This window comes from Myotis lucifugus, unplaced genomic scaffold (genome assembly GCF_000147115.1).
Source record: "Myotis lucifugus unplaced genomic scaffold, Myoluc2.0 scaffold_42, whole genome shotgun sequence".
Taxonomy (NCBI): domain Eukaryota; kingdom Metazoa; phylum Chordata; class Mammalia; order Chiroptera; family Vespertilionidae; genus Myotis; species Myotis lucifugus.
This window is the reverse complement of record NW_005871090.1, coordinates 2,647,448-2,661,339: the sequence shown is the minus strand read 5'-3', so window position 1 is coordinate 2,661,339 and position 13,892 is coordinate 2,647,448. Positions and strand designations below refer to the sequence as shown.

Here is a 13,892-nt window from a genome sequence, read left to right as displayed (position 1 = left end):
CTGGTTTTTTATAAAAGTGTATGTTTTGGAAGGTGCAATGAGGTAAATACATCTGTTTTGCGCCTGTTGTTTAAACTGTGAATGATTTTAATTAGGTTTTGATCACAATAGGTAAGAAGGTATCTGAAGCTGGTACAAGTGGCTGAAGCCCTCTGAAACCTCCCAGGGCCATCTGGTAGTGGTAAAGCACAACCAAAAGCCCTCACAGGAAGAGCTCTCTCTCTCTCTGCTCCAACAGAAAAGGGAGGGTTTTCTCCAAGAGCTCCAGTCTGGCTCTGTGCTTTTTTCTTTTTTACTATTGATGCCACTGGTTCTTCGGCCACTTGAAAGTCACTCCAGTGGACTCTGAGCAGCCAAAGGGAACAGGCACTGAAGGACCAGTCAAGTCGCCTTTCCTTCCCCATTCACACCTGGCGGATTAGGAACAGTGGTGAAACAGCTTATGTGAGAACAGATTAGGTATTGTGCGTTCCTGTCATTATCAATGTACTGTTTCATGGGAGATAAGCAGTGCAAATTATTGACCATCAAATCTCGATCCTCAAGTACACAAATTTTTTTAATGTTCTGTGTGATGAAATGGAAGTATATTTAAAGCGTTTCTGGTGAAACTGAAATACAATTATTGCCTTGAGAAAAAATACTTGTGCAACTGTTTGTGTTAGAGCTGAACAAGCCACCTTTTTATTTTTTTCCATGAAACACTACTGTACTTGAGAAAATACGCAAAGTGTGTCATTCACACTTAGGTATTTAGCAGCCATTTTCTCAAAAGTGAATAAAGTGAGCCTGTCACTTTAAGGAAAACTATTGCCAATGATAACATTCAAACCTTTAAGCAAGAATTAGAATTTTGAAAATACTTATTAAGCCACCATGAGCTTCCCAATGGTTAAAGACTTTCTGATGAGACTGGTGATGATATTAAATAAATGTAATTTTTTATATTGTACTGGAGCAGCGGTTCTCAACCTGTGGGTCGCGACCCTTTTGGCGGTTGAATGACCCTTTCACAGGGGTCTCCTAAGACCATCCTGCATGTCAGATATTTACATTACGATTCATAACAGTAGCAACATTACAGTTATGAAGTAGCAACGAAAATAATTTTATGGTTGGGTCACAACATGAGGAACTGTATTTAAAGGGCCAGAAGGTTGAGAACCACTGTACTAGAAGCTCAGTGCACAAAATTTGTGCACGGGTAGGGTCCCTAGCAGCTGCCGGCTACTGGCCGGGGCCTCCCTTCCCCAGATGCTGGCTGCCGGCCAGGGCCTTCCTTCGTTCTGTGCCGCCGCTGGTGGTCAGCACAAGTCACAGCAAGCAATTGAACTCCCGGTAGGTAGAACTCCCAAAGGGACACTTTGCATATTTTATATATATATATATATCTCCAAACATGTCAACATATGAGAGTTCCATAACTCAGTGAACCAATGTGTTCCAATAACAATGCAATTACATTATAGAATCATGCACACATGGGTAAAAGGTCCATTCAGAGTACAAGACAAACCAATGGATTCTAGTAAACAGGAGCAAAGTTCACCAATGGTTTTAGATTCCACATGGCAAGTAACCTTTAAGAAACTGCTATTCAAGTTTTGATGAAGTATCAAATAATAACCACAATTATCTGAAAAAGCTATTAAAATACCCCTTCCTTTTCCAGCTACTCATTTGGGTAAAGCCGAATTTTCTTCAAAACAATGTTTGTTTATTTTTAAACAAATAAGTAAATATTTAAAGTTTTTTTGTTTTCACTTCTATTCCAGTAAATAGCAATAGATACAATAAAAGCTCTCTGGGCTTCTCAAAATACTTAAAAGAGTATAAGAGTCCTGAGACCAAAAAATATGAGAACCACTGATATTATAGGAGGTTTTGAATTTTATTGTGTGATTGGTGGTAACCCACTAGATTTTTTAAAAATATAAAAAGTCGCCCTAACCGGTTTGGCTATGGATAGAGCGTCGGCCTGCGGACTCAAGGGTTCCAGGTTCGATTCCGGTCAAGGGCATGTACCTTGGTTGCGGGCACATACCCAGTCGGGAGTGTGCAGGAGGCAGCTGATCGATGTTTCTCTTTCATCGATGTTTCTAACTCTCTATCCCTCTCCCTTCCTCTCTGTAAAAAATCAGTAAAATATATATATATAAAAATTTTTTTTAAAAAATATAAAAAGTGTAAGTGATCAAAAAATCTGCTTTTTGGTTTTACTCTTCTAGTAAACAATAACTAATTCTCAAAGCATAATTCTCAACCATTCATTACAAAGAGTTTTGTGTAAATCAGACAGACAGAATGGAGAAACATGACAATCTCTACCACAAAAACTAAATTCTATTTGTTCTATGACACTGTTTAATATCTTAGCTTTGCCCCAATCTCGGAAAATTCACAGAACACAGGTGTTAAGATATATCAATGGATGACACCTTCTTTTGAAGATCTTAAGAAAAATTTAAATGGACATCAATAAGACAAATGTCCCTAGAAACGTCACATAAACCAGCAAAAAAGCAAATATTTCTCTCTGATAATTTACTTCCTCCTGTATCACATTTCTACAGCAACGTCTGCTGTTCCCCAAGCAGAGCTGCCAACATTTAAAGAATTTGTTGTTCACTTTTTCCTTCACTTAAGAGAGGCATATTAGGTAGAACCTGCCCTCTTCCATATCATTTTAACACCTTCCTATATACTAGTTCTATATAGTACAGTGTTTGATATTATATAACATCAAAATCTTTCTACTAAGTAGTAGAAAAGAGTTTGTTGGAAATAAAGCTTAGGTTAGGATTTTGCAGAAGTCCAGACAAAAGAAATATTTAATCTATCAACAGGAACTTTTCATTTTAATAAAGAGCTGGTTTTGAAACACATTCTCAGCTTCATTCTTTAAAAGATTTTAGGGGGTGTGCATGTCAACAGGATTGTTATCTCATAATTACTTTACACTCAATAATTATGTATTATTTTAGAAAGACTGTAAAATCAAAATACAGGCTGTCCCCATTTTGAGCATCTGATTTTCCTAGAACCGAACCCAAACACCGCTGTATGTTGACATCCCTATCCAACACCACCTTTTAAGAGTATGTCATTGCCTGGTGATGATTTTAAGTACATGACAGGAGATGTATGCTAACTAAAATTTCAGGATCAATTTTGGCACTTTGAGGAATCTTTCATGGCACTGACAAGATTAAGTAGATAATAAAGTAACCCAGACTTTCAGGTAAGTATGGGCTAATACCATAGGTCCCACAGAAACACTTGTTGAATAGCATTAAATTAGGTACAAAATCTAATTCACATAAAGAATTTCTACAGTGTTTATGAAAATGTGCTGAACCACCTGGAGGAGGGGTAGTTGTAGGCATCAGAATGACTGTACTTGTGTACTCTTCCTCCACAGCTGCTGCCCAGTCTCCAGCAGATGGGTGCCAGCTCCTAGCACTCACTCTGTCTTCGGAGGCCACAGGAGAGGGTAGAGGGAGGGAGCACTCTGGAGTGGGTGGAAGGGCTGTGCAAGAGAAAGGGGTGTGTGTAGCTAGCAACAGCTGTTTGGAGCCTAAACCTGCGTCTGGAGCAGGAGGTACTACTGAGTAGCTAGCTTCACACCTTTTTAATGTTGACAATAAGGTTATTTGGGAAGAGATGCCTACTGTAACCTTAGTTAAGAATTAGGACTGTAGATCATTTCTGAATAAGCCCTTCCAATAACATATCTAAATGTAGTCTGACTATTACAGCCAACTTTTCACCACATTTTCCATGAACAAAAGGTATGAAAATAGGTGCTAGTCTATATATATATCTATCTATCTATATCTATATCTATATCTATATCTATATCTATATCTATATCTATATCTATATCTATCTATCCCTGGTCTATCCAGACACCTGAAGTATAATAATAGCTGAAGGCCAAAATTAGTCCCTCACGATAAAGCAGGCATATTTGCTGGTGCAGGGTAGGCAAGATAACTACATAACTACTTCCAAAAAACTGGATGAAGAAAGATGTTAATTAAAAAAAATCTACATACAAAACAAATACTTACACAGGTCCCCAAACCACGTATAGAACTATAAAAACAAGGTGTGTATTCTAACTGGGCTATCCATTAGTAGCCTAAACAGCAGCAGAAATGCAGGTCAGTGCTTTCCATTCAGCTTTGACCAATAGGACTGACCGTAAAGTGTTCAAATAAAATAGGTTGTAACAGTGATATCTGCAAAAGAGTCTTCACCATAACAAAACCCAGATACAATGCTAATCTTTTCAAAGGCAAGGCAAACTCTAGTGTAAAACATTCAGAAGAGTGGTGCTGTATGGTAACCATGACTAAAATGTTTACAACCTCTAACTGAATGTAGGAACACTCTTGCTGATACACAGGGTGGGTCAAAAGTAGGTTTACAGTTGTGAATATGCTAAATAGAGTTTATTCTTATATTAGTTTTCCATATGAACTATAAACCTACTTTTTCCCCATCTTTGCTATTACTGAAAAATTAAGTAGATTAAAAAAAAAAGGAAACTAGATATGACTTGAGAGGAAAAAAGTGGAAATTTTCATATTTTTGTGCTTTTACATAGCAGCTATTATTGGGTTTATGCATTTACAGAGGTACATCTTTGGTTTACCCTCTATGCTTACATGATCTCTAATAATCATCTTTTTCTTGCACACTGATACCACTTACTTGTGCAGTGACTGTAACAGTACAAACTATGCAAACATTTCTTGCTCTATTAAAAGAGAAGGAAAGGAAGTCTGATGTTTTTGAGATATTCTGGGACCTGGACACAAAAGGAAACTCTAAAAACACTGTAAGCAAAACTTTAAAATGATTGCTATAGGGATGACTACAATGTACTCTTGTCTGGGAAATTGAAGGTAAAGAACTGAGAGTCTTAGATTTTGTGGATTTAGTTCCATGTACAGTTATATGATTCTGTGTGGCTCTAAAATGTTTCAAAATCATCTTAAAAGAACTTACTTCAGCTAGAACCTCAGGAGAAAAAAAGGATTAAAGGGGCCATGAGAGATGAAGAGATGTCCTGAACAACAAGAAAGTACAAAAGGAGAAAACAAATGGTTACTACATTCCACTTTAACAGATTGGTTAAAGAATAAATATTGTAACAGTACATCACTGATATTTACCAGGGGGCTCAGCCATAAATTTGAAAAGTTCCCAATATGAGGCCACTGCCCACCCTTGATTAAAAACTGAAATCCAAAGAGAGCATGTTCTACAATACGATTCATGTCATTCAGACGTGAATCAAGATAACTGGCTAGGCTTTTCTGACAGTTAAGTGACTTTCTCCTATACACTGGCACAGTTTAGGACTTTATAGACAGCATCTTATTCAATCCTCACAACCACTCTATGTATTATTTCCATTATAAATGTTACATGTTCTGGAACTTCTCCCTTGCTGGTGGGATGCTAAATAATCTATGTTGGATCCACAGATGCCAAAGCATTAGACTGCTTTATGAGAAATTCATGGGTCAGAGATGGGGAGAAGAAGGCAGCCTACATTTATTCATTCAAAAATATTTATTGAGCAACTTCTATGTACCAGACACTTGGAACACATTAATGAGCAGAAATGGAACTTATAGCCTAGAAGAGGGAAAAAGAGACAACTCACCAGAAACAAACAAATAAGTCATATAGTAATTTAGAAAGTAATAGATGCTGTGGAAAAAGTGGAGTATTCCGAGGACACAAGGCAAAGCTTGCAAGTTTAATCAGGACAGACCTCACTGACATGGTGCTATTTTAGTGAAGACTCAAAGGAGGTGAGAGAATTGGCCAAAAAATGTATCAGAGGAGAAGATAAATGTTTTTGAAAATATGCAAATTGGAAAACCAAGCACAAAGATAAAACAATGGGAACATGACTGACCTGTTCCAAGATGAGCAAGGAGGTAAGTAAGGATGCCTAGAATGGAGAGCATCTGAGAGGGAGGGAAAGAGGTCAGAATTACTGGTAACTGGATTGTATTTGCTCTGTGAACTTTTATGAAAAATCTGACTTTTATTCTTAGTGACATGGAAAGCCATTGAGGATTTTAAGTGTAATCTGATTTATGTTCTCTTTTAAAAAAAAAAAAGTCACTCTGGTTGTTACACTGATAACAGATTAAAGGGAAGCCAGAAGAGGAGAAAGAAGAGGCCATGGCAGTAATCCAGGCAAGAGGTCCTGGAGACTAGGACAAAGGTACTAGCTAACAGCAGAGGTGGGAAAAAGGTTGAACTCCTGAATTTATTTGAAGACAAGATTTTGGAAATATTTTGAAGATAAAACAGCAGGATTTGCTGACAGCCTGCATGTAGAGCGGGAGAGAAAAAGAATAATGGAGAGAAAAAGAAAAATCAGGAGGATTTCAAGGTTTTTGACTGAATAAGCTGAAAAAATGGAGGCAAATTAGAGCAGGTCACAGGGAGAACAGGTTTACAGAGAAAGATCAGAACTTTCCAGGTTCAGTCTTATTAAAACTGAGGCATATTTTACATGCTAAAGTGAAGAAGCCAAAAAAGTAGATAGGTATGTGCGCCTGGAGTGGGGAATACACATCTGGGAGTCTTAAGCAGCAACATGCATTTTATGAAAGTCTTACAACTGGGACAACTGTTATGCAAGAACTGAGCCTTGAAGTATTCCCAAATAATAGGTTGGTGAGAAAAAAACAACAACACAAATTTTAAGAAACTCAGAACTGAAAAGAAACCAGTGGGCCAGTGGTATAGGAGGAAAAGCAGGAGAGTTGTGGTATCCTCAAAATTGAATGAAGAAAGCATGTCATAAAGAAAAGGGAATGACCCATTATATACAATGCTGCTAACAGGTACAGATAGAGAACTGACTGTTGAATTTAGCAACTTGGAGTATTTTCTTTTGAAAAAGCCCTGTGACTGTATCCCACCATACCTTCACCTCAGAGAACATGATTATGCACTGAATGTGTTATCTTTCAATTTTCTCATGAATTGAATTTGTTTCTCTAAAGACTTATCCAAAAGGAAGGATTTACTCCAGTTTACTATTTGGGACTCAAATCAGCAGGAAATACAGGGATAAACTTCAGATGCTAAGAGCAATTTGCCAATATTCAATTCCTGTCCATTAAAAAATAAAAATACCTCTATGTAAACTGGAAATAAAAGGACAAATTTATTTGGTCCTCATGAGGTGTTATGATAAAACCAAGAGCCAATATTATACCACTGTTTTTCCTATTAAAATAAAGAACAACACAATTTGGTACATTATTGCCATTATTATTTGATTATGTTCCAAAATGCTAACACTAGTGCAGCCAGCCATGAAAACCAAAATAAAAGGTATAATTATTAGGAAGTAGACACAAGTGTCATTATCTGCAATTGATTATATAACTAGAAACCCAAAAGAATAAACCACAAAGCTCTTAGAATAAGAGCCAGCTATAAAATAGATATACAAAAATCGACAACCATTTACACCAGCAAATAGCCAATATGAAGAATGCATTACAACAACAACAGAGTCATAAATACCTAAGAACCCTAACAGGGAATACTAGAACTTCGATGGAAAAAAAAAAGAGGTATACATACCTCTGCTGGGAGACAAGTTGAATAAGCTTTTATGTCCCTTAACAGAAACATTGACTACACTACATGTAGGCGACAATCCTTGCCAAAAAGTAAAAATACAACATAATTGGGCATTTCTTAGTTCTAAGCATTTATCGGCAGAGTCTTCCAGATGAAGATGGTAGGTATATCAACACATCCTCTCTCTAAACTCCACTGAAATGGCAGTAAAGAGATCTTTCTAAAAGACAGAGACCCAAGGACTTAAAGAAACACAATCATGGAAGTGGAAAGCAAAGGACAAGTAGCAACTTAGCAGACCTGAAAGAGTGAAACACTACACTGTCTGAGGAAAGCTGAGAAGCACTCCAGATTGCTCAAAAACTGGCGGTGAAAGGGTGGCGAGCTCATAAAAGGTTAGTAAAGCCTGTCTGAGAAGACCTACATCCCTGGATGCCCTGCCCAACTCATCACTGGTGAGCTCTGGCTGACAGTCCCAGGGCCCAGCCAGACTGAACATTGATTCTGGGGAGAGTAGATAAAACAGGTAAATCTTTGAACTGTGAGAGCATGGGAACTTTCCCCAAAGTGACTATACAAAGGGACTGCTAACATTCCAGACTGATGCCTCTCTTTCAGTATTCTTAGATTTAAACTTCATGAATATATTCATCATAGCAAGACAATAATCTTTATCTAAGGGCAGATGCATGTCATTATGATTTTTTAAAAAGAATAGTGTGATTTGCTCTACCAAGTATTTCTATATATTCTAAATCTACATTAAAAAGATCTGGCATTGAGCATGTTTTCATGTCTCTTGGCCTTCTGTATGTCTTCTTTCAAAAAGTGTCTATTTAGGTCCTTTGCCCATTTTTTGATTGGATTGTTTATCTTCCTTTTGTTAAGTTGTATAAGTTCCCTATAAATTTTGGAGATGAAACCCTTATGGAAGATAACATTGGAAAATATGTTCTCCCATGCAGTGGGCTTTCTTGTTGTTTTGTTGATGGTTTCTTTTGCTGTGCAGAAGCTTTTTATTTTGATGTAGTCCCATTTGTTTATTTTCTCCTTAGTTCCCATTGCCCTAGACCAGCCGTGGGGAACTACCGCCCGTGGGCCGGATCCAGCCCGTTTGAAATGAATAAAACTAAAAAAAAAAAAAGGCCCGTCCCCTTTTATGTAATGATGTTTACTTTGAATTTATATTAGTTCACACAAACACTCCATCCATGCTTTTGTTTCTGGCCTCTGGTCCAGTTTAAGAACCCATTGTGGCCCTCGAGTCAAAAAGTTTGCCCACCCCTGCCCTAGACAGTGATGGCAAACCTATGACAGGCGTGTCAGAGGTGACACGCGAACTCATTTTTTTGGTTGATTTTTCTTTGTTAAATGGCATTTAAATATATAAAATAAATATCAAAAATATAAATCTTTGTTTTACTATGGTTGCAAATATCAAAAAATTTCTATATGTGACACGGCACCAAAGTTAGGGTTTTTCAAAATGCTGACACGCCGAGCTCAAAAGGTTCGCCATCACTGCCCTAGGAGCTGTATCGGTAAAGATATTGCTACAACAAATGCCTGCTATTTTGTTGCCTATGGCTTCTTCTAAGATTTTTATGGTTTCCCCTCTTACGTTTATGTCCTTTATCCATTTTGAGTTTATTTTTATGTATGGTGTAAGTTGGTGGTCTAGTTTCATTTTTTTTTGCATGTATTTGTCCAATTTTCCTAACACCATTTATTGAAGAGACTGTCTTGACTCCACGTCAATGTCACTAATCATCCAAGAGAGACAAATCAAAACAACGAGGTACCATCTCACACCTGTCAGAATGGCTATCATCAACAAATCAACAAACGACACAACACGTGTTGGCGAGGATGCGGAGAAAAAGGAACCCTCTTGCACTGCTGGGAATGCAGACTGGTGCAGCCACTGTGGAGAACAGTATGGCGTTTTCTCAAAAAATTAAAAATGGAACTGCCATTTGGCCCAGTGATCCCACTTCTAGGAATATACATCAAGAAATCAGAAACACCAATGAGGAAGGATATATGCACCCCTATGTTCATAGCAGAACAATTTACAATAGCTAAGATTTGGAAACAGCCTAAGTGCCCATTAGCAGATGAGTGTATTAAAAAACTGTGGTACAGCTACACAATGGAATACTACACTGCTATAAAAAAGAAGGAACCTTTACCATTTGCAACAGCATGGATGAACCTGAAGAGCATTATGCTAAGTGAAATAAGCCAGTTGGAGAAAGATAAATATCACATGATCTCACTCATATGTGGATATAATGATCAACATAAGCTGATGAACAAAAATAAATCCAGAGACAAGGTAGCACTGAACAGTCTAACCTCAGAGAGCAGGCAGAGGAGGGGGAGGGAGGGGGAGAGGTCAACCAAAGGACTTGTATGCATGCGTATTAGCATAACCAATGGACACAGACACTGGGGCAGTGGGGGCTTGCCCTTGGGGGTGGGCATGTGCTGGGGTATGTGCTGGGGTGGGGGGCGGCCGGGGAGAGGTCAATGGGGGAAAAAGGAGACTTATGTAATACTTTAAACAATAAAGAATTTAAATTAAAAACAAACACACAAACAAAAAAAGATCTGGCATTGATTAAGATTAGAAATCAATGCATTGATGCATAAGGCATAAAACAGAATAGACCCCAAAGCTAGTTAAGATCTTAAAATATAATTAAGGAAAGACTACTAACCAGTGAGGCAAGGATGGACTGTATGTATTTAACAAAGGGTGCTGATAGAATTGGCTAGCTGGGGAAGGGAAGGGGGGAGATGGCGGGGGGGAGGTAGAAGGTGGTATAAGACAAATCATATCTATATACTAATATAGAATTAAATGTAAAAACTAATATATTTTCAAAATTTTGTTTCACTCACTTCACCTCTGGGTTTTCCAAACACAAATGTTCAAGGAAAAATCATAAAGGACAAGATATAGAGAGCTGACTGTATAAAAATGAAAATATTACATTGTTTGGAAAACACCATAAAGTAAAAGACAAATTATGACCCGGGGGGAGGGGGGAGTAATCACTTCAAATATGATAAAGGCACAATATAAAACAAGTATTTAAAATCATTTATAAAAGTCATCAGGTAAGAGTAAAATGGGCAAAGTACCTGAATAAACTCTCAAAAGGTAGAACAAAAAACTAATTTCACTATCTACCAAAAAAAAAACAAAGACGACACATTTTATAGAAAATTAGGAAAGATTTAACATTGAGATGTTGGCATCATGGGAAGATCATTCTATGCTAAAGGGAATCCGTGTATCTAGGCATAAGCAATTTGGCAACATGCCTCAAGCCATAAAAGACTTCACCTCTGCCTGAGGAATTCTTCTCTTTAAATCTAACCCAAACAAGTCAGACACACTGAGACTTTCAGACAAGGGCATTTAGCCCAGCTCTGCCTGCATGTCTATTACTTTCTGAGCCTACCTCCTGCGTCAGACTGTTGAAAACCTTCCTTCATTCCACTGTGGCCACCTTTATCACCTTCATTCTAAGCAATCATAAGGAAATGCAATGACATAATTAAGGTCACTGAGATTGGAAGTAGCTAGGATTTGCAACCTGTGTTTAAGACAATATTCTCAACTACTAAAAATGGATATATGTCAAACAACAGAAAGCAAGTTAAACTTGGGCACATCCATCATTAAAAATTGTATTTTCAAGTAAGAGTTAAAGGCAGAGGAAATCTGTAATATATTAAGTGAAGGGGCAATATTTAAAAATATGTCTGTGCAGACAAATAAAAAGGGACAAATGGAAGAACTTCATCTAATGAGCAGTAGGTTTATTTCTGGGTAATGTGACTTTCTTAATCTTTTGTGTGTGTGTGTGTGTGTGTGTGTTTACTTTCTTAATCTTTTGTGTGTGTGTGTGTGTGTTTGGGGGGGGGGATGTTTCTGGAAAATGTCTACAACAAGGATAATTGCTTTTTATTTTAAAATGTTTAAAAGCATAGAAACAATAGAAATTCGTAACTGTGCCTGCTTAGAAGGCCTCAATTTTTAAACAAGCAATGAAAACAGGAAAGATCAGGTGAGAGGTTACTATCTTAGCAACTTGGCAAAACTGCTGAACTACAGGGTCCAGCAAATAAGAGTATTTTCCATCATTATTCTTTTCTCAGAGTGAAATTGGAAAAATGAGCCTTAAATAACTTGCTTGATAGCCGAGTTAACTGAAATTTAACTAGCACATAAAACAAGAGATACTAGCAAGAAAAAAACTCTTCAACATCCCATACATGCTCCAAATCACTGGACTACCAAAAGCATTTGTGAATTCACTGATTGAATTGCGATTATTTGCACAGTAAAGTTAAAAGGGTTTCAAAAAAACAAAAAGCCTGACATGAGTGACATATTTTTATGCTATTTTGTTCAGAACAGTTTCTTGCAAGGCAAACTACAATTAGATGACTACCAAATATCTGTTTTGAGCATAAAAGAATTAATATTTTTAAAATACATCTTTGGATGTGTGTACCTTGGGGAAGAAAAGGAGTGGGCGATTTTGTAAACTGTGCCTTTCCTTTGTTACTTTAAAGTGTAACATTACAAGTGGTTTAACTTTTTGTAAAGAATCATGGCAAAGTACTTTCTAGGAACAAAACAAATTAAAGGCTGATATTGACATTTGACTTTTTTTTTTTTTTTTTGGCCACAAATTATCAAAGGATTTTTTGCATGGCTGTAGGATTATATTTCACTTTAAAAAATTTCTTGACTGTAAGGTTTTAGGACTTTCGACAAATGATACAATTCTTAGGTTTGTGTGCCCCGCAGGACTGGTTTTGTGTGTGTCGTTTTTTTGTTTTGTTTTGTTTTTTTTAATTGTTTCCACTTTATTTTGGAACTTTGTTAAACAAGTTTTCAGAGCAAAGACGGGGAAGGGGAGGGGGCATGAATATTCAGAGGACAACACAGCCACCAGCAGCATCACCTCATATGAGAGCATTATTAAATAATTCTGTAATTACTTAGGAGAAAAAACAAACAAACAAACAAACCTGGAACTGTATCACTCACCCTCACCTGCGCTGAGATCAAGAACTGAAAATGGGGATTCAAAATCTTCAGAAAAGGTAGCCCTACTCAGGCACCCAAAGGCACGGACCCGCCCACTTCCCCTGGAGACCCCGTAGCTAGGAGAACCCCAAATAACCCTTTAAAGCCAGGACAGCCTGGGAGAGGATCCTCCCAGAGGCTGGGAAAGGTTAAAAGAGGGGAGTGGGGGGAGGGAGAGGAGAAGGAGGTACAGAGGGGGTTAAAAGAAGAGGAAACCCTTTGGCTTTTGCAGGGACCAGAGAGCGTGGGCTTGGTAACCCCACAGAAATTCAAAACACCCGTCAGAACAAAGTTCTGGACGCCGCCGGAGTCAGGTTGTAGTTCTGCTAAAGTTTGAAACAGTGGAGACGCTCCCCTCCATCCCTAGTGGGAAACAAACCGCCCTTTGTGAGTTCCCGTCCATGGAAAACGAAGCTATCGAGTTTCATCTCACCAACTACGAACTGAACACTTGGTGAAACTAACATCTTGATTTTCTTCTATGAAACCGGCGGTTCCCACACTGTGGCATCCAGGAGTTATCCGGGGATCTTTAAAATACACATCGAGTTTAATTAACGTGGGGCGTGATCTGAGCACGGAGTTTTAAAACTCCCAAGAGATTCCCCTGTGGAGCCGGTTTTGGGGACTACTGGATTCCAGGATTTGGCGAGACGGCCGAGACTATTTTTAACAAGAAAAGAAAAAGAAAGCACAATTATCTCCCGTTGTCTTTTTCAGGCTAATAATAGAATTCGCTGGCTTTTTCCAAGCACACAGGACAATAGGCTGCTTCATAAACAGGAGTCCCCAGCATGTCCTAACAATACTTCCTTTGAGATACAAAGACCGGACAGTTTCAGTCTTTTCTTCCCAAGAGAGCAAATATCCAAACTCGTTTTTTTCTATTTTAACAGCGAAACGGACCATGAATGCCGCTAAGCGCCTGGTGGGCCAGCTCCAGGACCGGAAAGACACCGAACCCCCAGGATCCCACCAGCAGGAGCCGGGGCGCTGCGACGACCGGGACTGGGCGTCGGTCCCTGGAACTCGCTCCATAAAGTTACTGGAGGGAAGTTTGCTCACTTTCCCTCCCGGGCGAGGTCGCGGCCCCCGCCACCTGCTCGGCGCCCAGGCTACCCGGTCCGCGCCCCCTCGCTGGAACGCC

The 13,892-nt window shown here is 38.5% G+C and overlaps 1 protein-coding gene across 1 annotated transcript in view; it reads right to left on the bottom strand.

Moving 5' to 3' along the window:
* Positions 1–13,892, bottom strand: part of BTBD3 (BTB domain containing 3) — a 37,616-nt gene that overhangs the window by 23,186 nt on the left and 538 nt on the right. The window lies entirely within an intron of this gene.